The 27,014-nt window shown below is 39.8% G+C and overlaps 1 long non-coding RNA gene across 1 annotated transcript in view; it reads right to left on the bottom strand.

Annotated features, from left to right (window-relative positions):
* The window catches only part of LOC116597499, a 46,260-nt gene extending 22,350 nt beyond the window's left edge, over positions 1-23,910 (bottom strand). Inside the window, exons 1-3 of the long non-coding RNA XR_004288642.1 lie at positions 23,827-23,910; positions 23,329-23,489; positions 12,114-12,235 (exon numbers count right to left, since the gene is read on the bottom strand). This is a non-coding gene — a long non-coding RNA (uncharacterized LOC116597499). The remainder of the gene's footprint in view (positions 1-12,113; positions 12,236-23,328; positions 23,490-23,826) is intronic.
* Positions 23,911-27,014: the final 3,104 nt, after the last annotated feature.

Genomic DNA, 27,014 nt, shown 5'->3' with positions numbered 1-27,014 from the left:
AAAAAATAATAATAATAACAGCTCTTTTGAGGTGAGAAAGAGCCATGAAGAGAATGTTTCTTCCCTTAACAAATATGTATGCAGAACTTTGTGCCAGTTCTCCTCCAAGGCAAGCCAGGGGCCCATGGCTGTGAATCTGGACAAAGCCATGAGAACTAGGCTGGTTGGAGAAATGGGGAAGAAGCGGGACTGGCATGTGAGCAGAGTTTGAGGAGAAAGGAATCTAAAGGATTTCATCTAGGGCAAAGCTGGAGACTAAAAGTGGGCAGGCTACAGACCCTTCAGTCTGAAGGAGCAGAAAAAGCAGGAAGAAAGCAGAGGAGCCAGAGGCACAAGCAGAATGGTGTGGAAGAGGGTGCTGGAAGGTGAGGAGTCCGTTGCCTGACATTGCCTGTGAAGCACCTACCTCCTCACCCCCCAGATGGGAGAGATGGATGTTAACTAAGAGGGCTGGGCTGGCTCCCTGATGCACAGGAAAGGAAGAGCTAATAAGAAAGCCCACAAAGAGCTCCTGATGGAGCTAGAAAGAGAAAACAAAAACACTTGAAACTACCGTCAGCAGGATAGGGACAGGAAACCAACCCCAAGCAAAAGCAGTTCATTGGAGACAAGGAACTCAGGGAGAGAAAGGATCACTCGAGCTCAGGGAAAGGAAGGACCACTCTGAGCTAGGGCAGCCTCTGCAGATTTCACCGAGGAATGACACAGACCTTGAGAAATGTGCTGTGGCTTGCCAATTTGCTTTGAAATGTAACACAGACTTATAGTTCACTTTTCAGTTTATCAGTCTTAGGGAATGTTAACCCTTGCTCCCTTTATTTATTTATTTTTTTCTCTTCCTCTACTGGATGATTTCTCTGAAAGCCAGCCAAAGTCCCAAATCAGTATATACGCCTTGTTTTATCTAATATCAACAGACTCACGTTAGGTGTATCTGCTCTGTGTTTGGCACTGACAAAGTGCTGGATTTAATGAATAAAGACAGAAACTGATAAGGCAGGAGTCTCTGTCCTCAGGAAACTCGGTTATTCAGGAAATACAGACACGTAAACAAATTGTTAGAAAGCATGGTGGAGGGGCGCTTGGGTGGCTCAGTGGGTTAAGCCTCTACCTTCAGCTCAGGTCGTGATCTTGGGGTCCGGGATTGAGCCCTGCATCAGGCTCTCTGCTCAGCAGGAAGCCTGCTTCCCCCTCTCTCTGCCTGCCTCTCTGCCTACTTGTGATCTCTGTCTGTCAAATAAATAAATAAAATCTTAAAAAAGGGGGGAGCATGGTGGAAACATCTGCAAAAGGAATCTGTATAAAAGTTAAGAGCAATGAGTTCTAGCATTAGAAAGAAAGGTTTTTTGGGAGAAGGGGGGTGGGGTTATGGACACTGGGGAGGGTATGTGCTTTGGTGAGTGCTGTGAAGTGTGTAAACCTGGCGATTCACAGACCTGTACCCCCGAGGATAAAAATATATTATATGTTTATAAAAAATAAATTTTTTTTTAAGAAAGGGTTTTTTGTTTTGGGGGTTTTTTTGTTTGTTTGGTTGGTTTGGTTTTCCATTCACTTATTCAACAAATATTTTGAGTGCTGCCCAGGTGATCCCTGGGAATCACCAGTTTCTATATCATAGTCCTCCTTTGAAACAGCTTGTACTATAAGTTGGGAAAGAATTCCACCTGAGTGAGAATCAAGAGGAAACATTTTGGTCCTCCTGAGACCCTAGCACCGAAAGGATAACGTGCTTTTGCAGGCTGGCTCTAATTTGGTGCCACAGTGATGGACCACTAAGGGATTCATCAACATCTCAATATATGAAGCATTTTCACTAGCCCTCCCAACCTACATATGGTCCTATTTCAAACTCTAAAGGATTTCCCATAAGCAATCCTAAATATCCATCACTTGAAAAAAAAAAAAATTCCTGTATTATTCATCAAGAGAAATATTCATTACAACAGAAAGAATCTCTGCAGGGGCAGAGATGTGATCCAATTTGAGATGACATCAGCCCTGATTTGTACTGCCCATTATGTGTTCTGGGACAGGCAAGGGAGAGCTCAGAGCCAATGCCTTGCTGGATCCAACTTGAGGGTCTACAGCTCCCTTTTCTGGAAACGGTTCCAGGTGTTCAGCCTGTACCAGACTCACAGGCTTCTGAAGAGCTAAAACACTGCCACTGAGAGTCACCTGGGGGCAAGTGTACCTCCCTGCCTTAGTCCATTCACGCTGCTATTTAAAAATACAAAACAAACAAACAAAAGAACAAACAAACAAAAAAACAAACAAACAAAAAAAAAAAAAACACAGGCTGGGTAGCTTATAAGCAAGAGAAACTTACTTCTCACAATTCTGGGGCTGGTAAATTCGACTTCAGGACACCAGCATGGTGGTGTTCTGTGTTCTGGTGAACACTCTCTTCCTGGTTCAGAGCTGGGGCTTTCTTGCTGCATCTTCATGTGGTGGAAGAGACTGGGATCTTGGTGTGTTTCTTTTATAAGGACACTGATCCTATTCATGACAGCTCCACCTTCGTGCCCAAATACCCTCCCCAAAGCCCCCACCTAATACCATCATCTTTGGGGATTCAGATTTCAACATAGGAATTTGGAGGGGACACAAACAGGCAGACCATAGCACTACCCCATAGGGTGTTGGGAGGACTGATGAGTTAGTAAATTGCAGAGTTTAGAACTGCTTGCTACACAGAAACCATCATGTAAGTTATAGTATGCTGTAGTGTCTCCCAATACGTCCTACAATTGCTTCACACACCTACAATCATGGAGAGAATGGGGAAATCAGTTAACTGACTGAACTTAAGACACAGAGAAAGTGTGCCATTAGCTGGACAATTCTAATTTTTTTAAAAGTCAAAATGAGGCTAATGTTCCTACTTATAAAAATAATGTGAGCATGCCTCGTAGTTTTACTGAATGGCAGATTTCACATGTGTACGGTCTGTGCATGTGTGTGCATGTGTGTTTTTGTGTGTACATGTGTGAAAGCCAACTATTTAAAATAGACCTAGAGACAACTATAAAAGCAGGCTTTGAGCATCTTTTAAAATGTTATGGGCAGTTTCTGTTTTCTCCAAAATGCATACCACATAATTCATTACTTCATATCCCCATCCATTCTGATCTTCAGCTGGCTATTCTATGCTCCTTCTTATAATAAACTTTAAAAGGAAGATGATATTTTGGACAAGTCTTCTGATATCTGTCCCTTTTCAGTTATCTGATTCTCCCTTCTTATAATTATCTTATTGTCATTGCTAAAAGAAAGAGCATAAACCCGCAGGGAAAGTAAAAGCTGTGATGTAAGGGTAATTCCTGTCAGATAAGAAGGAAAAAAAACAAAGCTCTCCCAACACTGATCAGAGGCTCCTAAGAAGAGAGAGAAGAGCAAAGGCAAGAGGTCAGAGCCAGGTGAGGTGTTTTGCTCTGTATCCCACCTTGGAGTGGGGAGCAATTGGTGGAAGCTCCCAGACTGGATGGGGTAAGCCTCACAGGGAAGGGGCCTCTCCATGTTTTTCAGGGCACACACATAGAAAGCACTGGCTTCTTTGAGAAGATAAGATACAGGCATGGAGTTAAATGGGTATCCAGGCAGTTCTCTGTGGCACTGGCATCTGGGTACCCAGAGATCTCAGCAAACCCTGTCGGGGAGGACTGGTGAGCCAACGTGGTCTATCGCGAGCATACCTAAGCCATGGCATGGACCATGGTCCTCAGCAACACAGGCCAACATGGTACCCCAAAACCATGTGAGTTCAGCCACATTCAGCAGGCATTAGAACAGGATACCAGTGATCAGAGGGCACAGAGGACCTCTCAGAGAAGTCCAGCAAGGACCTAGCAGCAGCACCATCCCCATGCCACACTCCCCATCCCCCATGCAAACATCTTCTTGCACGATGTGCCATTGGGAAGGAGGAGAGAGGAGATCTCTCAAAAGAAAGAAAAATGACTCCGAGTGGGCGTTTGAACTTTCAAATAACTACCTGAAAGAAATTATTAGAAATGCCATAGACCGAGTCATCCTGAACTGATGAGATCAAACTCCCGGTTCCACAATCAACAAAACTGAGGATGAGGCCAACTATGGAAAATAAAGTTGCATATTTTACATAACAAGTTCAAAGACCACATGCAGTTAGCTTATAGTTAGTAGTGACAAGAGTATCTCAGGCAGCCAGTATTACCGTTAAATAGTCTCTTCCGTTGTCCACATAATCTTGGTTTTCATTTAGAAAACAAAGAGCATTTTCCAGAGAATATTATTTCAAAAATGATAAGTCTTATAAGAAAAGAATCATCACACTCTTCTCAATGAAAACAAAATATTGCTAAATAGGTAGAATATATAATGTTGGCGTCTCACAGGAAATGAAACTTCTCTTTCAACAAAAGGTTACCTCCACTTGCTTGGAGGAGAATCTTTTTCTTTTGGCATCTTTTCAAATTAAAAAACCCAAATCTGCTTTATAGTGTACTGCACATACGCTATTCCCAACTTATAGAGAAAAGACAAGTGCCCAATATTATTATTATAGCCAAAGAAGGCCAGAAAGACAAAATTATTACAGGATCAAAAAATAAAATGCTCCTAGAAGTTAAGAGGGCAAAACAGATCTCAAATGACAATTCTGGTTACAAAGAACTCTATTAGAGATCCTTGTTCCTTTATTAGACAAAGATTGCACAATCTCTGCTTCTCACTCCTCAATTTTTTTTTCCCCAAATCCCAGAGAACTCTGGCTTTTGCCCAACTGGGAATAAGTCTACTTTAGTATAGTGCATAATTCTAGGGATGGAGCAAAATTTAAATAATCTATTTGCCTTAGGTCAGCACAAAAAACCTGAAATTGCCATTATAAAAAAATAGCCAACACGTGATGAAAGGTGATTTTCCCTTATAATGGGAGAATATTTCCCGTTATAATGGAAAATATACAAAACTAAGTAAAATAATTGCATGGAGCACTGGGTGTGGTGCATAAACAATGAATTCTAAAGCACTGAAAAGAAATAAAAAAAAAAAATCTCCCCCCAAAAAAAGTAAGTAAAACAGAGTTGTTATTTTACAGTTCTGAAATCAAGGGGCAAAAGAGTTTTTTGTGGTAATTCTTTATTCTGATGAACTTTCAGGGATGCTAGTATACCCACTGATGGAGGCCTACAATCTTTTGGTAAACAAAACAGGGCTATATAAACAGAGTTATAGAGCTATCCCAGACTGTGAACAGCAACACTATTATCCAAGCTCTGAGACTTAACCTAAAAAAAGAATTCAGAAAAAGCAAAGAGCCATGTGCACAAAGATATCTTCTACGGCCTTCTCTATACTACCAAACTAAACAAAAAAACTCAAAAACTGGAAGCAACTAAATGTCCAAAATCAGCTTATGATACATTAACATAATAACGTATTCTGCCTCCTTGAAATCACATGTAATGCAAACCATCTGAAAATAGGGGACTACTTTTATTATATAATGCTAAGTGGAAAAATGGAATATTGAGTACTACCTACCTTCTGTCACAAATAGGTTGAAAATGTTCATTTGCAATACGAAAATAATAAAAATAGTTTTATCCGAGAGCCAGGTTCAGTTTTTTCTAGTTTAAAAACTCTCTAATTTTATTTTTGTGATCTCAACAAACAAACTATTCTGTGTCTTCAAATGTGTGTTTTTTAAGGAAGTCCTTTCAAGAGGCAATGTGGCTCTGATATAAATCCAGATGGCAACATTACAGTGTATTTAAAGAAGTCTCTTTTAATGTGGACAATTTAGAAATTAAAAAATACAGGGAACGAACACCAGGTGTGATAGGGAAGTGCTGAATCACTATATTGTACCTGAAACTGATATTATTCTGTGTGTGAACTAACTGGAATTTAAATAAAAACTTAAAAAAAAAATTAAGCAGAGTAAAAAGACTGGAGTGGGAAATGGTGTCTGGGGAAGCCTATCTCACCAGGAAGCAGTTCTTCAACAAGGAGAAAAATGATACAGGGAAGGCAGATCAGAGAACTTTTAAATTTTCTTGCAGCATTTTGCTTTCTGAAGGTTTCTTTTAACTGAAGAAGGTGAGAGATTAAAACAACAGCAACAACAACAACAAGTTAAAAACCCCCTTTTGGTTAGCTGTTCTGTAGAGCTCACTGCCAAATCTGGGCAGAAAAGAACACTGCAGCTTTGACAAGTTAGCAACTAAATAAGATTCTCACACCTAAGAAATTCATGCCCCACCAAAAGTACCCACAGGAGCTTTTAAAATCAAAGCTAAAAGTGACTTGTGGGAAGCCATGCATTGGACAGCGCCCAGCATTTGAAGGTTAAAGTGTTTTCTAAGGAGAGAATGGAAACCAAATTCAATTAAGTAGAGATGGATAGTAAATTGAATTTAGTGCTCAAAGGTGCATTATACTTGGAAGTTGTACTTCTTTAAACAGCATGGTAGAGCAGAAAAGGCACAAAACCAGGCATGCGGAGATTGGGCTGGGTGCTGATCAAGGCTCCACCACTAACTGCCTGATGTGTCACGGAGAAAAAAAAAAATCACAAAAATCACAACATGGCTTTTTGTTGTCGTGGTTGCCATTTCAGTCTGAAAGTTGAAGAACTTTGATTAGATTGCTTCGGTCTGCTCACGGAACACAACCATCCTCCTATTCATTGTGTGGGGGTTGTGTAGATCATGTCAAAAATGTGCTGTCATTAAATGACTAGTTCAAGGAATGGGGTTTCCATTGCTGATGCCTTCCAGCCAGAAACCAGCAGAAAAACACCGATATGCAACCGAGTTAGGTTTGTTGGCTCACTGAGAGACAATGAGAGAGAGACACCACGGTATGGAGAACCATCGGTTGGGCATCTATCTCAAGGAGAGGGTTTTGCGATGAGCTTGTATTAAGATATGAATTTATAGATAATTTTAAGGAAGGCTCAAGGAAGCATCGTTTTGTTTTGAATTGGGTGCTGTCAGAAAGCAGGAAAAATTCTATCATTAAGTATCTTCAACTTTTTTTTTTTTTTTTCCTGGTAGACAGAAGGGTCAGAGTGACATGAAAGCTATAATTGGTAAAACAAGTGTCGCTCATGTTAGCCCAGAAAGGGGAATGTTCGGCCATTTTGGTTTGGGCTGTTTTCTTGGCTCTGTCGGTTCGCCGACATGTTTACAGCACCGCTTTTGTTTTGTCTTGCCCCATCCATGGTCAGAGAGTGGTATCGTCTGATACTGATATTCTGCAAAATTGCTTATGCCCAACCGAACGCTATGGCCTAGCTGTTAGAGCCAGACAGCTCCAAGCTGACAGCAGTCAGGGGCTGCACTTTCCTTTCTCACCATGCAAAGAATAATTAACTCTAGGGAGAAGTAATTAGCTCAGAAGCCAGAAAGGGAAGCCCCAGGCTGGAAGCTATTGAAAGGTAGAGCATCAATCCATAAAGCTAAAGCTCTAGGAAAATGAGTCAGAAAACAAGTAAAAGATATTGACGTAGGAAAAAAAAAAAGAAAGAAAGAGACATGAGCAGGTGACACAAGATAGTGGTGGAACTAAGTCCCAGAATGTAGGGTTTCCACAGACTGGTCCTTTCAGGCACAAGCCCCTAGAAGTCATTGCTAGGGCAGCTTTTTAAAAAGATGAACTAGACCAGACATAGTAATATTTCAAGTATTTCACAAATAAGCCATTTTATGAAAGCTTGCTCCAAATGGTATTTTATCTTAAACACAAAACCGATCTGTGTTTGAAAGAACAAGTGTTGTTCTGTTTTAATAATTTGTTTCATTAAAAATGAAATTAAGCCATTAGATAATATGCTGAATAATAATCTATGCATGGATCAGGGAATTATCATTTATTTTTGAAAGCTATCAAAAGTATAGTCATAATATTTAGGAGGAAATAAGTTTATGCAGATGGGAAGAACATGCATTTCAGAGTACATGAAACCTTTCTGGCTTCAGAGAGTGAGTCCCATGTCTCAAACAGTATATATGCTCACACCAGAGCATGTACCCTGATTTTTTTTTCAAACGTCCTTGTATCAAAAACAAAATAAACAATAATAAAAAAAGATCATCCTGCCAGTACAGATCTATTTAGTGATGCTAACATCCACAGTCCATAATAGTTACTTGGTTACACATTACAGTCCGTAATATTTACTTGGTTACACATTCTGGTAAGCATCTCTAAGTTACAAGTCTGGATAATGCTGGGAAGTGTGTAAACAACATGTACTGGGGCACAAAGACTCTCCCTCCTACATATCTGGATTTCCTGGGGTGTACCCTTAGGCAAGACGGGTATTAGACACCACACAGGGCCACCAGGATCCGGGGAGGCCCCCCCACATAACCTTTGGAAGTTGTAGCAGTAATCGTGGGCTGCAGAATGACAAAACAGTGATGCTGGTGTTAGTTCCACTAATTGACTTTGCAACATCAGAGGCAGGGCACCCCCCACAGAGCACATCAATAACTCAGCTCCTCAAGGGAAAGTCTTGCTGGTGCCTGGGTAGATCTGTGACCTTTGGCAGATGGAGCTGTATCTGAATATGCCAAATCAAGAAAATAAAAACAATAAAAGGAAGGTAATTTGCTAAATGAAATCTACATCAACTGAACTGCTTGCTACAGTTCATCAGAACCTATGAGGATCCCCCAGCAGGTTTTTAACCACCTCCATGCCTTCGCCTTCAACAGATACAGCAATCCCCTTTTTCCACTTCCTTCCCTTGAAAATATGTATTGCAAGGTGTAAATAGGAACATATTTGCTCCCCACCCATTTCAGGCCCTTGTTCCTGGTGTCTGCTTAGGGTGTGCGTGTGTGTGTGTGTGTGTGTGTGTATACAGGTGGTCCCTGACTTAATGAAGCCTTGACTTAAAATTTTTCAACTTTACTATAATGAAAAAGCAATATGTATTCAGTAAACACCGTACTTTGAATATTGAATTTTGATCATTTCCCAGGCTAGTGATACACCACAGGATCCTCTCAGTGCTGGCAGCCAGCCACAGTCCCCAGTCAGCCACACATCACCTTATCACAGCGATAAACAAAGATACCAATGACAACCAACCCATACCCAAACAACCGCAATGTTTTTTTTCCCTTTCAGTACAGAATTCAAGAAACTACATGACATAGTCAACACTACTGCAAAGCAGGCTTTGTGTTGAATGGCTTTGCCCAACTATAGGCTAACATAAGTGTTCAAAGCATATTTAAGGTGGGCTAGGCTAGGCTGTTTGGAAATCTAAGTGTATTAAATCATTTTGACTTAAAATATTTTCAACTGACAGTGGGTTTATTGGGATGCAACCACATTGTAAGTTGAGGAAGATCTCTATGCATATGTATATACATCTATGTATAATTTTACACTCATTGTAATTTATATCTGCTCACAAAAAGCAAAAGACTATTTTTTCCCTCTCAGGGAAAACTTCTTGAAGAACTTTTCTGAAGGGTGACATCTGGGTGGCTCAGTCGGTTGGGCATCTGCCTGCAGCTCAGGTCATGATTCCAGGGTCCTGGGATTGAGCCCCACATCAGGCTCCCTGCTCAATGGGAAGTCTGTTTGTCCCTCTCCCTCTGCTGCTCCCCCTGCTTGTGCTTTCTCTCTCCCCCTCTCTCTCTATCAAGTAAATACACCAAACTGTGGAAAGAACCAAGATGCCCTTCAAGGGATAAAGAAGATATGGTCCATATATACAATGGAGTGTTATGCCTCCCTCAGAAAGGATGAATACCCAATTTTTGTATCAACATGGATGGGACTGGAGGAGATTATGCTGAGTGAAATAAGTCAGGCAGAGAGAATCAATTATCATATGACTTTGCTTACTTGTGCAGCATTAGGAATAACACGGAAGACACTGGGAGATGGAGAAGAGGAGTTGGGGGAAATCAGAGGGGGAGAAAAACCATGAGAGACTGTGGATTCTGAGAAACAAACTGAAGGTTTTTTTGAGGGGGTGAGCCTGGTGGTAGGTATTATGAAGAGCACGTATTGCATGGAGCACTGGGTGTGGTGCATAAACAATGAATCTTGGAACCCTGGAAAAAAAAAATTTAATTTAATTTAAAAATAAATAAATAAATAAAAACAAAATCTTTAAAAAAAGAACTTTTCTGAACAGAGTTTTAGTGGAAAGAACAAATCATGCAATTTGGAGCTGGCTAGACTTTCCTAGGATTCAGGTTTTGTTACTGTTGTTTGTATCTCAAAAAGAACCCCAATAGTCATTCACCCTGTCGCCTCTGTCCCAAGGCATGGAAATACTGAGCTTTGTAAAAATTGCCAACGTTCATAGCAGCTTTCAGAGGGTTGACGTGGGGCTCTTGGAGGATGGTTCTCTATACTACATACCCACACTCAGGGGTGTTTATCCAAGGGCATTTTTCCCTTTTAAATTAGGATGTAAGTTTCCTTCATGGAGAGGGCCTCCCAGGTCACTGTTTAAGGCAGTGGTTCTCACACTCTGCCGCTAGAATCACCAGAAGATGGTTTAAAAGTCTTGATGTGAGGCCCCACCCAAGACCATCTAAATTAGAATTTCTTTTCATGGACCCAGGCCTCAGGACCTTTTAAAGCTCCCCAGATAATTCTAATATGCTGCCATACTGAAAACTACTGGTTTAGAGCAAAGGAAAAAAAAAAAAATACTAAGGTCAGTAAACATTTAATTATTGTGATTTGGTTGGAATGGAGCCAAACTAACTCCCAGTTACATTTTAAAGCCAGCCACTCCCAGAAACTGGGAAGGAGACAGAAGGACCCTCTGCAGTGTGAATAGAGGTCCCCTTTACCGCTAAGATTTGCTTGTGTAGAATGCCACAGCTGGCCCTCTGGGGGAGCAGGACGGAGTGAACCTTTCTCACCAGGCCTAAAAGAGAGACTATGCAGACTGAAAATACAAGAGAGGGTCCCTCTGCAGTTCCCTGCATCCGAGTAAAAAATATTTCAACCTCTTTAGACCATTACTAATTAAGGTCCATAAAACCTTCTTTGGGGTGTGAGACAGAGTCCAAGATTAGGACACTCCTCTCCAGTTTTCCTGGGGCTCCTCAACCAATCACTTCTGCCTCTCTGTGCACACCTTCCTCCAGTAACAAAGTCCCCTGGAAACCAAGTTGCAGTGACAAATAAGCTTGGGCTTCAGAGAACCAGGTGTGTGGATACAGCCACCATACAGAATTGGACAACTTTTCTAGAAAATACAGCAATGGACAGCTTTTCTAGAAAATACAGTTTTCTATGAAACCCAAAGAAATATTTTGCCATACACTCCACCCAGCTAGTAAGGTTCAACTCAGAAGCTGTATATTGTGCTTAGTGTTAAATTTATCCATGTAATCGAAGGTAAGTTTCTAACAGCATTTGATTTAATACCTCACTAGTTAGTAATGATCCCAAAATCTGGAGAACCTTACATGCGCTTAGTTACTAGCTCTCTATCTACCTTTCAGTTTTCCTGATTCCTCCCCTCCAGTTTGGATGATAGAAACACTGCATACTGCTCAGAACACTTTATATTTAATATCTAACAAATGTTAGTTAACTAGATGAATAACAATAACTCTTAATAGTATGATACTTACTAGGGGCCAGGCACTGTTCTAAGCACATTGCCTATATTAACTCACTGAAGCTTCATGAAGCCCTATGAAGACAGTAGTAGTATGAAGCTCAGTCTAGAGTTCACGACACAGAGCAGAGAAAGGTTGAATGATCTGATCAGTCACCAAGCTAAAAAGGAAAGCACAGAGCTAGAAGAGCTGCGATCCCACGCCAGGCCAGCTGGCTCCGGCAGCTGCTTCTTTTTGAAGAGCGAGTGAATAATGAAGTCTTTTCCTTGGTATTGAGTGTGCTTTCCTTTAGACCATGCACTTCCCAATTTGTTGTTTTTTTTCCACCCAAAATTATTTTTGAGGCCTCCATGATGCTATATGGGAACATAGCAAACACCGTACTTCTGACTGTTATGTTCCAACATTGGCATAGAACATATTTCACAAAGCCATTCCTAGAGCAGTAGAAATCCAGACGACTTCCAACACTTGCTACCACAAACAGCAAGCAGCAAACATCCTTGTATTTACCTTGTGGACTTCTGCAAGAGTTTCCGCGCTGTCTAATCAGGGGAGAAACATTTCTGGTGCAAAGTAATCCCACAGATTACCAGTCGATGTCAGTTACTCTTCAAGAAGACCAGGTAACATGCCTGCCAATGAAGGATGAGCAGGGTCTGTAACCAAACAAAACTGAATAACCAAACACAACTTAGCGTCTCTTTTTCTTTAATTGCAATGCTGCTCCTTAAACCCCTTTGTCGGTTAAGCCAACTTTCTTAAGAACTGTTTCAATTATTTTTACTAAAAATAGATTGATTATGTGTGACGTAGGCCAGTGAATACCACATTCTGAATCCCAGTTAAGATTTTTAAATATGATTTCATTCTGTGCATATACTCATAATATATAAAAGCTACTGTGGGCACCTTTGTTTTCTGGATGACAATGGCTCAAAATTAATATGCAAGTTAAAACATGCCTACTCCTACCAACGATGGATGGATGTATCACTTGGCAATAGTGCTCTGCTCAAGGAACCACCTTAAGAAATGTCAGTCCCACTAAAAAGAAGTGTATGCTGGAGTTTTAAAAGTTTGTGGGGGCGGGCCAAAGGAGAAGGAGAATAAAGTGAAACTATACCCGACATTCAAACCACCAAGAATGTACTGGCTAGATTCAGATTGTTGGCAGGAAAAGATTTTTGTAATTTCTTTTCCATAATTTAGCCTAGCTGGATAATTACATTTAGAAAAATAAGAGAGTGAGTAACCACAGATGTGTATGTAATGGAATAAAAAAAATGTAGATATATCTCTCATGGAGATAAGAGGGGCAATAGAAGTCTCTCATGATCAATTCTGAAACAAAAGCTGCATTCACTCCAGCCAAAAGAACAATTAAAATCAGCCAGGAAGACACAGAATGCCAGCCAATCTTATCCACTTGTCACTCCAACAAGCTAGCCTGAGGGTTGTGTACCCACTGCCGCTGACAACACCATTTCTAAGGAATAGATCAACTTCAACAGGTGCGGGTAGCAAAGTCTTTCTATCCAAACTAGTTTTACCCAAACAGTTTAGAACTCTGTTTTAAGCAGCAGCTTAAACCATCCTTGGTTCTCCATAAAGCGTTGTAATGGCCTGGGAAGGCAGCGTGTTGAAAAGAAAAGGAGAAAGGCTTTGGAATCACCTGCAGTGGCTCCGGGATCCCAGGAAAGTGACTTCACTTCTCCTTCTGGAGGTTCTAAAGGGGAATGCTTCTTTGCCTTTCCTACTTCAGGGTGCCACCTGTCTGCCTTGGCTCATGGCCCTTTCCATAATTCCATCTCTCTGTTCTCTGTTTCCAAAATCACACCACCTCCTTGGACTCTGACCCTTCTGCTTCCCTCTTATAGTTGTAAGGACCTCTGTGATTACATTAAACCCACCCAGATGAGTCAGAATAACCTCCTCCATCTCAAAACCCTTAATTTAATCATATATGCTAAATCTCCCTGTGCCACATATTCACAGGTTCCTAGGATAAGGACACAGACACCTTCAGGGACCACTATTCTGCCAGTCTTCTTAGTTGTTTGACATTTGGCAAGGTGCAACAATGATGGATCTCAGTTTCCTTATCTGTCAAACAGAAATTTTTGGCTATTTTGAGGATTAAATCAAGTGACTATAGAGTACTCAGCAAAGCTTCCAGCTCATAGAGCAAGTGTTCAGTAATTGCAACACTGGAACAAAAATAAAACAACAAGAAGAAGGGTGCAGGGGGGCCTGAAGCTTTTATAATTCAAATTGTTGCAATTTTCCCATTGCCTGTGTTTGAAAGACATATTTATGATCATACTGAAACAATATGTCACTTGATTTTTTGAAGTTATGATCAGAACAGCAGTTTATGTCATAAAACAGAAGGATTACTTAGAGCATTAGTAATTGGTTAAAAAGAGTGTCTAATAGAATTAAATGAACCACACCTTTCAAAAAAAGATCAAAATTACGTAATAGACAATAGATATCAAAAACCTTAAAATTACACATACCCAATGAGCCAAAGAGCAAACACTCAGCAGTATATTCATGGGAAGTAGGCAAAGGCTCAGCTACGGGGGCTCTCCCAGCATCGTTTATAAAAGGTAAAAATCATGAAAATCAAATTGTTTACAGTAGGAAACCTTTTGAATAAATTAAAGTTGTGTTCATTTTTAAAAAGAAAAACAAAAGGAAGAGACAAAGTAAAAACAAGAAACAGCAAAAGGATAACAATGTTGACTTATGAGAAATTGCGGGTAATTTTTAATTGTTCTTTCCATTCGCTTAGCTTTATGCTCTAGACTGTCTACAACTTTCTACTTTGTAAGAGGCCCAATCCAGTCTCGTTTGTTTTGTCTGGAGCTTGTCGGTTTTACACTGCAACACGGAATGAGCACTTTCAGTTAGCACAGACTCCTGAACTTGCCTCCCCACAGATGAGCCTGTTAGGCCTCGAATCTGAAGAGTCCGGCAAAAGATAGAGCCTTCCCAGGTGTCAGGAGTCCACCAGCCACCTTTATGGCAGACATAAAAGCAAGCAGGAACCATAGAAAGGCTAAAGAGGTCCTGGAGAATCAAAAGGCTAAAACAGTTTTAAATCCCAAGTTGGGTACACATAGACATTGAGCTGATAAACAGAGGCATCTAAAATAAAGAAGTCTCTGAATAAAAGTCTTGATGACCCCTACTCCGTGTCATGCCATATTCGATACTTGCATTCATCCTCCACACCTGTATTTACACTTGTAAACCATACGTACCTTCTGCTACATCAAAAGCATTGACCAGAGACTATATATATAACAGGGCCACGGGAAGCAGGAACACAGTGGATAAAGGACAAACTTCTCTGATGTTACAATCCAACAAAAGCCCTGCAAATACTATGATCCTTGTACAGCTCCTCAAGTAAGTACACCTGTGTCCCAGACTTGCTATTCCATTAATTAACTATGTGACCTTGAGCAGATCAATTATCCTCTCAGAATTTATTTCCAGAGAAGATCAAACTAGAATTAATGATTTTCTAACTATTATTCTTAGAAACAGCAGGGGGATGAAACAAGGGATGAATGCAAAGCCCCCCAACCCCTCTACTCTGGCCTCAAACCAGAACAATTACCATTTTTATCTCTTTTATTCATTTACATTTCCTCTTAAGATTTTTGTTTAAAGAGAGTGTTCTACTGTCTTCATGAAACAATTTGAAAATTCATTGACTAAATGACTTCTAATGCATTTCCAAATTATAACCATCACCTACGAGGACTTCAGGTGATGACCAAAGTCAAGAAACAAAGGATGCAGGGACCAGATGCCTAAAGGTGTTGGCCATATAATACAGACCAAATGCAAGTGAGCACCCACTGAGCAGCTAGGAAGCCAGTGAATCTGGTTCAACGCTCTGCCTTTCCACTTTTCCAAATATATTCCTAACACCCACATTTCTAAGTGCTGGGTTGCCTGTTCAAATAGGGCAAATCCTAGGTTGCAATTGTAGTCTACCCTTAAAACTTTACAGGGAAAGAAAAAAACTGGAGCACACACAGATTTTCATTTCATTGCCACTTCTAAATTAGTTAACTACCAAGAGCATGAGGTAGAAAGCCAAAGAATGGCAAGAAATGGTTTAAATGTGCTTAGATATATTGGTTAGCCAGTATTCACTCCTTATTACCCTTCCTTCCCTCTGAAAATCTGTATACCTAACTCCCTCTGGTAACAGTAGTGGTGCCTACAAACTTAGCACCACCTATGGGCCAAGTGCAGTACTTAGTAGCTCTCCGTACATAATCTTGTGTGATCTTCACCATATGGCTACTAGATATTATTGACCCATTTTAAAGATGCTGAAAGCAAGACTCAAGAAATTTCATAACTTTCTCAGGATCTCAGAACTAGTTAGAGAAGAGTATAGGACTCAAACTTTGATATTCCTGACTGCAAAGCTTCTTTTCACAATATGGACAGATCACAGAGTTTAGTGCATGAGCCATTAGATGTACGAGACTAGAGAATCCACCCAGTAGTCAAATAACTAGCAATCTGTTCCCACTAGCTAATTATTCTTTGTAACAAACAAATTTTGAGTAATAAGGGAGTGCATAATTTCTTTCTCCGAAATGTCTTCTGAAGGTCATGACCATTAGCAGAAGTAACTATTTTCTGTTTTGGTCTGGTTTTAATTAGGGTAGTAGTCTGATTGAACATAGATATTTATGACATTTATTAAAAGCTTTTATTACTAATTTTTCCCAGAAAAAAAATCTAATGGAGATGTATTGGAGAATTTCCATAAAATTAATGTCCAGACTTAATGGATGTCTAAGGTATCATTATTAACGAGAATGTTCCATATACTAGGATCCTTTGATTAGAGATTAGATACAGTTAGATCAGAGCTTATTTAAAACTGGATGCATGCCAAAGTATCCAGAAATTCAATTTAAACACATTCTAGAGGCTAATGCTTTATTTAGGGTATGCCTTTATGATGCCAAATGAAAAGCTGCAGTTACAAAAAAATCAATTGATTCGGTCAGCTGCTGGATGATCTAAAGACCACATCATGCTCAGTTTGACTCCCGCTGATACCTACACAAAGTCAGTCAATTGAATCAAGATGAATTTTCCAACCGTAGAAATTGACTGCCACCCATCCAGAAGGACATTCTTAATGGACAGCAGCCCAGCTCTCACACAATCCTTGATGGACGCAGTGTGGACTGATGGACTCAGTGAGATTTTCTGTCTTTCCCAAGACTTCAAACCCTGAAACTGTGATTCTCAGCTGTGTGGGGAAATCCCACGTCTCCAGTTTCCACCCTGAAAAAGAATTATCCAAAACCCCTGGAGGCAGAGACATCCTTACTGAGATCCTGAGAGGTCATCTCCCCTCCCAGATTGAGAAGCCCCCATTTAGAGTTGGCTTTAAAGTGGCTATGGAAAGTGTCATGTGGTATGTTATCTCTGGTTCCCTCTGAGGAGTCCTAAGCCGTGTTCAATACTCTTAAGCAACTAAAAGAGCTTGATGGGTGCCTGGGTGGCTCAGTGGGTTAAGCCGCTGCCTTCGGCTCAGGTCATGATCTCAGGGTCCTGGGATCGAGTCCTGCATCGGGTTCTCTGCTCAGCAGGGAGCCTGCTTCCCTCTCTCTCTCTCTCTCTGCCTCTCTGTCTACTTGTGATCTCTCTCTGTGAAATAAATAAATAAAATCTTTAAAAAATAAAAAAAATAATAAAAAAAAAAATAAAAGAGCTTGAAAGTGGCTGGAAATACCAGAGAAAGGGAGGACTTTGGTATTTTTTATCTAATTAGGAATAGGATTCTGCTTTAGTCCTCTTACTACCTGCAGGCAATTGTCTGGGCTGGTGGGCACCAGGTCAGCCAGCCCTAGAAACCTTTATAAGCAAAGCAGAGGGCAAGCCACTATATCTCAGAATGATTCTGTTTCTGTTAAAAACTGTCCTGAAGACTCTCATTTTTCAGACTCTGATTTCTTCTTATTTTCCTGGACCCAAATCAGGAGCAGCAAATCAGTGACCCAGAGATGGATTTTGAGTCCTAAGGTAATAGTTCGAACAATATTCAAAACAAATGAACAATAAACAAATAAATAAATAAACTGATTTAGGTGCTTCCTTGCAAAAATTGTGAGAATTCATAGAAAATGTAGATCCCCAGCTTCTCTGCAAAATTCAGAATATAAGATACTGATAAGCACATACACCCCAAGGCAGCATTCAGGAGCAGTGCTTGGTTTATAAAGTTTCTACCCTTCTCAACTGTCCCCAGATGCGAGGGTCAAGTTCTTCTTACCCTGAGCTTACGTGACTTGTTACTGTTACCTGCCAGGCCCCTGTAAGCATTTAATTTTTCAACTGTACTTTGAAAACCCTGGATACAATGTCAAAGACCCTCTTCTCTGAAATCCTCTTTAAGTGAGAAAGTGAAGACTCAGGAAGAGGAAGTCATAGGGAAGAATCACCCATCTTGCTAGTGGCAGAGCTACTACTACCCAGAGCTATATCCAGAGCTGGGTATAGATTCCCAATTTCACCTCCAAATGAAATCAATCCCAATTGACATCCTCGCCCTGCATACCAAAAAGGTGTTCTACTCTTAGTAGAACCATTGCACAGTGCTAACCTTCTTTTAGATGTGCTCTCACTCCAATTTTATAGCAACACTTTGAATCAGGTATTTACCACAATGCTGCTTTATAGGTAAGGACAATGAGGCTTGGAGAAGTTAAGACACCAGCCCAATGTTGTGGAGTGAGGGACAGATCAGTGGTTGAAAGCCTAGAGCTCAGTCACTTAATGGCAATATATACTATCTCACCTTCCTTAAGGCTCTGATTCACTCATTCATTTGACAAATGAGTAAGCCCCACACTGTTCCAGTGGCTGGGGACACAGCAGTGAAGATCCAAAGTGGCTCCGCTCACGGAACTTGCAGTCCATAGCAGCTTGCAGCTGTCACTGACCAGCTGTATCATGACCAACCATTTCCACGGATGCCATCTTATATTACCAAATAAATTCGGTATCTATAAAATTTTTTCTGCCTGTACATTCCACTAAGCTCCTGAATTTTCCTTCTTTTGTGTCGCCCACAACATCATCCAACACAGGGGCTGGTTCCTTGGAGGTGTTGGATAAACACATTGATCTGAATAAAGTGAGCACAGAACAGAAAGGATGATACAGGAAGAGAGCCAGGCTTCTATTTCTCCAGGGATTTGGCTGGGAAGTCAGGACACACCTATGTATGGTTCCGTCAACTCCTCTATAAATAAGAACTTGCCTATGTAACCCATCATACTTGTTCTGATACCTACCTCCCAATTTCTCTAGTCAGTCTTCCCCCATTGCTACAGAATCTTGTAATTTGGTCTATAAAATAAAAATGAAAACTGTCTCTAGGCCTCATAGAAGCCAATTCTTCCCCCTTCAATGGGAAATACAGGCCCTTTCCCCTTGGGTCTATAACCAGGCAGTGTGCTGATGGATGCAATTAGGTACCAGTTTAAAGTAGCTGGAAGGATCCAGGCACAATTTGATTAGAAGAGGGTATCTGATTCCATCCTAACCAGAAGAGAGCTCCTCCTCTGCCCAGGAAGTGGACAAAGTTCCAACACCCTCCTTGTGATGAGACCATCTCATCACTGGTAGAGAGAAACGTCCTTGGCCCCCAGCTGACAGCTGCTGTCAGCTCCCAAGGCAACAGCTGAGCCAACAGACTGCAGGTGTCCTGGCCATTCCCAGGTTGTGTGGGAGCCAAAGCAAGACACACAGAAGGAGGAGACAAAATATTTCTTTACTCAAGTCACAGTCATCTGCATAAACCACAGATTTCCTCACCCAACTGAAACGTCCCTGCGGTACGATTGCACGAACACGCAAAGTACATCGGAAAAAGAAACCACAAACTCACTACCTGACTTAGAAAAGACTCCAAGAAATCGTTTATCTTCTAAATCACTGATTTATTAATTCATTCATCAAACATCCATTCAAAAGCAAACAAGAAGTGAAGACCTAGTATGCTCAAGGCACACGTGTATTCTCTGAAGTTCGTGGACAAATCTGCACGGACCTTTTACCGTTTAAGTTAATATTTTTAAACTTGCTAAAAATGTTTACCCAAGTAGAAAGGGATTAGACTTTAGGATTATATAGGCCTATAGTTTATTTTAATTTGAGTGTGTTTTTTTTTTTTCTTCAACCCTTCTCCAGCCCTGTGGAAATGCTTCAGTATCAACCTCTGTAAGGTTCAATTTCTTTAAGCAACCACGTGAGGTGGTGGAATTATAACTTTACATCTTAGCATTGTCCTGAGATAAAGTTAGATCATATGTAAAGAGCCTACATGACGTGAATGTAGGCTTTGACTTTAATCTACTACGTTACTAAACATTACTTTTTTATTGGCTTTTCCCCACAAAGAAAGAATCAGCCATATTTCCTTTAAATAAGTATGCTAATAAAGGACTGGTATTCACCTGTTTCACGGAAGGCAGAATATTTGTGAGGCCCCAGTAGAAGCTGTGTAAAAAACCAGTATGCACAAGAAGGCTGTTTGATTCTACTATTTTATGATTTTTTAATAATTACATATTAGAGAAAATAATACAATTGTAACATAAAGAAGCACTTGAAACTGAGAAAAGTACTTAAAAGCAAAAGCGATGGGAAAATAAAGACTTCAAGATAGCATCATTACAAATATGGAAATAGTGAAGAAAAGGAGATATATATATGTTTTATATATATATGTCTTATATGTATATATATATGTATATACATATATAAATATATGGAAAAGGATTAGGAATGAAAAGTTGTAATAAAGATTCATCAAATCTAGGAGAATGGCAACATAAACAGAACAAGAGATAAACTGTTACAAACCAGATTAACAAAGTATGAAGACTATAAATAATAGGGTCTTTAATTTCCACCATCAGTAAAAACAAAAACAAAACCATGTGTACCAAATGTGGGAAATAAAAATCTAATCTAAAAGTCATACTTGAGTCCTATCAAAGAGAACTTAAAATAAATTTTCTAGATAAAAAATAAACTTTTAAAACAAGTTTCTTAAAGGAAACAACAAATCACACACTTATTTCAGATTTGATTTGATGGTATAATAGTGCATGAGATGAGATGAGATCCTTCTTCTAATCCTCTATTTCTACCGGCTTTGAAATTTCTGTGCAAAATTAAATTCAGCTATCGATTCTCCTACTTGTTCAGCATTTTGTGGAATGGTTGGTATACATGTGTAAAATGCAAATGAAAATAGGTTCAGTATCTTTAAATTATTCAGACACAGATGTATTTTCCATTATTCAAAACAATTTCCTGTTGCCTTTTCTATAACACGTAGATTTAAATGTGGCATTCAGAGTGTCTTCAGTTTGAATTAAAAAACAGTATCTGCCTTTTTTCCATATAAAAAAGCAGGTGTTGATATGAAAACATATCTGATAAGGAGCATCATGGCATAAAGTCCCTGAGGTAGCCCTTTGGGTGTTCTAAAAATGATTGAATTTCTTTAAAGCTTTTATTAGAAAATATTTTTGCTTTTCTTTTAGGTTATTTAGGTGGCAAGTAACAGAAAGTGAACATTTTTAGAAGATGAAGCAACATCTCAGAAATTTCAAGGAAGACTTGAACAAACAAGACTAAGAAAAGTCTGGAAAAGTGACACTCTAGGGACCCACTATAGGAGTTTAGAAATGTTCTCTCTAAAAAATATCCCTCAGTGATATTGCCCTCAAGGGGGCAACAATTGATTCCTGAGGGAGGGGGCAAAAAAAACACCTTTACTCTTTTATGTTTAAAGTACATATAAATAAATAGTACATACATAAGTATGTAGTACATCTGTGATTTTAAAATTTCGTGGGTGTGGGAGCCATTAGGAAAAAAATGTCTGAAAAGGCTCTTTAAAAGGTTGAGAAACATTGCTCTAGCACATCTACCATTATGGAGACTGAGCTCAAAAATTTCCCATTTCTGTGATTCTGTTTCCCATTCTAAGTTCTTAAGATCCTAAGTAGGTTCATCAGCCATACACAGAGGGTCAGGGTCATGTATCGGAGACATCATTGTTGGGGACGAATAGGCAATTCAAGAAGAAGACATAATTGGGTGAGTTGGCCAGCCACCTCAAGAGTTGTCTCATATCCAGTCTGGATCCTCCATACTACTCTTCCCTGCATCTCTCCATAATGGTACCTCTCCTCCTCGTGCCCACTCCCATCTCCTCTTTACTAAGGCTTAACTTCTGCTACAGACTGAATTTTTGGTCCCTCAAAACTCACATGGTAAAATCTAATCCCCAATGTGATGGTGTTTGGAGGTCAGCCTTTTAAGAAGTGATTAGGTCATGAGGGTGAAACGCTCATGAATGAGATTCGTGCCCTCATACCGCACTGAGGAGAAGGGATTTTTCCCTTCCACTATGTGAGGGCACAATAAGATGGAGGCTTACCAACCAGGAGGTGGGTCCTCACCAGACAGCTAATCTTCTAAGACTTTGATCTTGGACTTCCCAGCCTCCATAACTGTGAGAAATAAATTTCTATTGTTTATGAGCCACCTGGTCTATGGTATTTTGTTATACCTGCTGAATGGACTAAGACAAATTGGCACTGAGAAGTCAGGGGCTGTCATAATGACTTTCTAGAAATGTGGGAGTAGCTTTGCAAGTGGGTAATGAGTAGAGGCTGGAAGAGTTTTAAGGTGCATGCCAGTAGGAGCCCACATTGCCATGAATGGACCAAGGTACTTTCTTTTCATCCTCATCCAGGACCCGTCCTTATCCAGGTCCCTCTCTTTCAAAATGTTCCTCAGCCCACAGTGAATTCTTCCATTTCAAATGCCCTAAAACTCACCATCAGGGAGGTCACTCATCTGCCCTTTGCAGTACATATGTTTTCTTATTTAATTGCGCAAATCATATGACCCCAGTGAACTAACAGTGGTGAATGTGTATTATAAAGCTCATTCGGAAAAAAACACTTCAAGTTAAGATCTTTGGTCAAGAATTTAGTTTCCCTTAAGAGATTGTTAAGTCACTGCATACTTTACCTTTTCAAAGAATCAGATTCTTTCTCTAGCTAATTTACATATTGACACCCTGTGTATCCAGAGAAAACCTTAACTCCGGATTTTAAGAAGGAAAACAAAAGGGACTCCTAGGTGGCTCAGTTGGTTGGGCGACTGCCTTCGGCTCAGGTCATGATCCCAGAGTCCTGGGATCAAGTCCCGCATCGGGCTCCCAGCTCCATGGGGAGTCTGCTTCTCCCTCTGACCTTCTCCTCGCTCATGCTCTCTCTCACTGTCTTTCTCTCAAATAAATAAATAAAATCTTTAAAAAAAAAAAAAGAAGGAAAACAAAAACATCTTTAAAAAGGACGATTTTTATTGATTTCATTCACATACTGGAATGAACTAAATGCAATTTAGGATAAAGCCAAATTAAATATTACTGACCACTATAATAATGAGTTTCTAATAGTAAGTTCTAATTTTACCCAAGTCATTTAGACTTGTGTCATTTGTGTCCCAGGCCAGCGTTGGAGTTCCGCCAGTTTTGTCTACAAGACCGTAGGACTACTTGCCAAAACAAAAACCCAGCCTTCGTTTATACAGTTATTCAAAGTTCACTTAAGTACAGCATATTCATCAATTGACTACTTACCCCCTAAGAAAATTGCTTCTTGCTCTATTTGCAGGGCCTTGAAGTTTGCTGTCTCTCTCCAGCTGCCTCCTCACAGGCATGAAAGAGTGAGCTTTTATTTGGTGGTTTAGCATAAAGAATAACTTGTACATCGGGATCCAGGAAAAAAATGTATATTTTACCTTATTAAACAAGAGATCATGATTTTTTTTAATATTTTTTTTTTATTTTTTTATAAACATATAATGTATTATTAGCCCCAGAGGTAAAGGTCTGTGAATTGCCAGGTTTACACACTTCACAACACTCACCATAGCACATACCCTCCCCAATGTCCATAGAGATCATGATATTTTCTGTGCAATTACAGTGACTACTGAGAACTTGAAACTCTACCACCAATTTTTCCTTCTCAAAATGGCCCTGATTGTCCTCTGGGAGTTCCCCCTTCCCTAAGGTCATTTTCTGTGCTCTGGGTAGGGCCCATCTCTAGGCTCAGGCACACAGCCACAAACTAACCTGCACAGTGCCTTTCCTCCTGCCTGGCCATTGGAGGGACAACCACAGAATCAAATGCAGTTCAGTTAAAGAGAATCAGAGGACTTTCACTCTCTGACCACAACAGGTCCCTATACTGCAGGAAGTAAAGTGCCTCGCACAGAGCAAACTCTTGGTAAAAGTGTTAGTTTTCTTTCTTTCCTGCCCTTCTCAATGCTTAAGGAATAGGAAAAATGATTTGCTTTTGTACACACTTGAAAACTTTTGTACGAAGTTTAACATCCATGAATAAAGTACACAAGCCTTACCTGTACAGCTCAATGAGTATTTTCAAAGTAAACATATTCATGGGATGATAAGCGAAGATGTAGAACATTTGCAGAGCCCAGCAGCCTCCCTGTGCCCCTTCTAAGCCATTACCCCTTCCCAAAGACTGCTCTAGTAGCTTCAGGCACCGTAGATTTTACCTGATTTTGCCTGACTTTGCACATTACATACATAGAACCACAGCCGTACCAAGTGTCCTCCTCTGGGTTGCATTTTCTACTCAACATTTTGTCTGTCATGTAGTGACACTGTAGTTCATTCATTCATCACTACATAATCTCCTGTTGTGTGAGGGTGGATATATACATGTCTATATGTAAACATGTGCACATATGTGATATCTATATCACAACTTATGTATCCACCTTACCGTCAATAGACAGGGACTATTAAAAATAACGCTGCTAAAAAAAAAAAAATGTTGCTAGTCACATTCTGCCACACGTCTTTTGATGCACCTGGGTACATGAGGTCGTGTTTTAATAGGCATTACCAATCAGTTTTACTGACTTATACTCCCAACAGTAATATAGGAGACTAACTTTGCTCTGTAGCTTCAAGGATACGGGCCATCATCAGGTTTTTCTTTAGGTTTTAGCCATTCTGGCAGGTGTGTAGTGGTATCTCAAGGTGACTTTAATTTTAATTCACTTGATGATGTTGACCAACCAATGATGCTGAACACGTTTTCATATACACATTGGCCTTCTTTTGTAAAGTAGCTGCTCAAATCTTTTGTCACTGTTTGAATTGTGTCCATATTTTAAAATTTATTGTTAAGAGTTGCAATGGAATCACCAGGTTTACACACTTCACAGCACTCACCAAAGCACATACCCTCCCCAATGTCCATAATCCCACCCCCTTCTCCCAAACCCCCTCCCCCCAGCAACCCTCAGTTTGTTTTGTGAGATTAAAAGTCACTTATGGTTTGGACTCTGAAAAACAATCTGAGGGTTTTGAAGGGACGGGGGGTGGGAGGTTGGGGTACCAGGTGGTGGGTATTATAGAGGGCACGGATTGCATGGAGCACGGGGTGTGGTGCAAAAATAATGAATACTGTTATGCTGGAAATAAAAATAAATTAAATTAAAAAAAAAAAAAAAAAAAAAAAAAAAAGAGTTGCAATGGACTGAATGGTGTGCCCACAAAATTTATATGCTGAAACCCTAATCCCCATGTGACTGTTTTGGAGACAAAGCCTTTTGGGAAGTGATTAAAGTAAATGAGGTCATAAGGGTAGAAGATCCTATAGAACTGGTGTTGCTATGAAAGGGGAGGGGGGGTAGAAAGAGACACTGGAGATCTCTCTCCCTGCCGGTGAGGACCACTGGAAAAGGTGGCTTTCTACAAGCCAGGAAGAGAGTGCTTACTGGGGCCTTTGATGTTGAACTTTCCAGCTTTCAGAACTTTGAGAAATTAAATTTCTGTAGTTGATACCACCCAGACTATGGTATTTCTTACAGTAGCTTGAGTAGACTAAGACAAGAGCTGTTTAGTTTGGGGAGAGGTGAGTTCTTTCCTGGTTATTTGTACTGCAAATATTTTCTATTCTGTGACTTGCCTTTTCACTTCTTTAATGTGTTTTTGATGAGCACTTCTTAATTTTCGTGGAAGACCTTTATAGATCATATTCTAAAGTTAAGACTTCCTGTGTTCTGTTTAGGAAATTTTGCCTACCCCAAGACCATGAAGATATTCTCAAGTGGTATCTTCTGGAAATTTTCTTTTTTTTTTTAATCTTCTACATTTAGGTTAGCAATCCTCTGAACTTGATTTTTTATGTAAAGATTGACGTGGGAGGTAAAAATTCATTTCCCCCCAGAATGGTTAATCTATTGAACCATTTTACTGAAAAGGTCTTCCTTTTCCCATTGTAGTACAGTGACACTCATATCATAAATTGGGTGACCACATATATGAGTGTCTATCTTGGGAGTTTTTATTCTCTGGATTCTGTCCTTTCTCTATCCTTCTACCAACATCACACCATTTTAATTCATTCTGCTTTCTAATAAAATTTGATATTGGCACTGTAAATCTTTCAGTGTTGTTATTCTTCAAGATGATTAGTCTTCTTTTGTCCTTTGGAATTTCCATATAAATTTTAGACATTACTTGTCAATTTCCATCAAAAGAAAAACCTATTTTTTTTACAGGCCCTACTTTGAATCTGTAAATCAACTAAAATTATTATAATTCTAAGTCTTCCAATCCATGAAAAAGCTATATCCTTCGATTCATTTAGGTCTTCTATAATTTTTTTCCATAATCATCTGTATTTTCCTTCAGTAAGGTCACATATATCTTGCATTAAGTATATTTACATGTTTGATGCTTTTTATGCTAAAATGGTTTCACTTGAAAGTGACATTCTGATCTTTGTTGCTAGTGTGTGGAAATAATTTTTATATTGACCTTATATTTAATGACTGCACAATTTACTGATTCTAATAGTTTACCTATAGGTTCTTCCAAATATTCTATAAAGCAAAATAGATCATCTTCAATAAACACATTTTCATTTCTTCCATTGTTATCCTTATATCTTTTCATTCATTTCTTGCCTTATTACACTATCTCAGCCCTCCAGCACAGTGAAGATCAGAAGTAGTAAGAATTATACTTATTTCATTTCCTATCTCTGGGAAAAAGCATTTATTAGTAGTAGTATTAGATAATATTTGTAGTATGTTTGCTGGAGATTTCTACAGATACATTTTGATTTAAAAATTTCCGTTCTGGGGCGCCTGGGTGGCTCAGCTGGTTGGGCAGCTGCCTTCGGCTCAGGTCACGGTCCCGGAGTCCCGGGATTGAGCTCCGCATCAGGCTCCCAGCTCCATGGGGAGTCTGCTTCTCCCTCTGACCTTCTCGCCTCTCAT

Source organism: Mustela erminea, chromosome 8 (genome assembly GCF_009829155.1).
Source record: "Mustela erminea isolate mMusErm1 chromosome 8, mMusErm1.Pri, whole genome shotgun sequence".
Taxonomy (NCBI): domain Eukaryota; kingdom Metazoa; phylum Chordata; class Mammalia; order Carnivora; family Mustelidae; genus Mustela; species Mustela erminea.
Note: the sequence above shows the minus strand (reverse complement) of the source record. Positions and strands in the feature narration are given on the sequence as shown.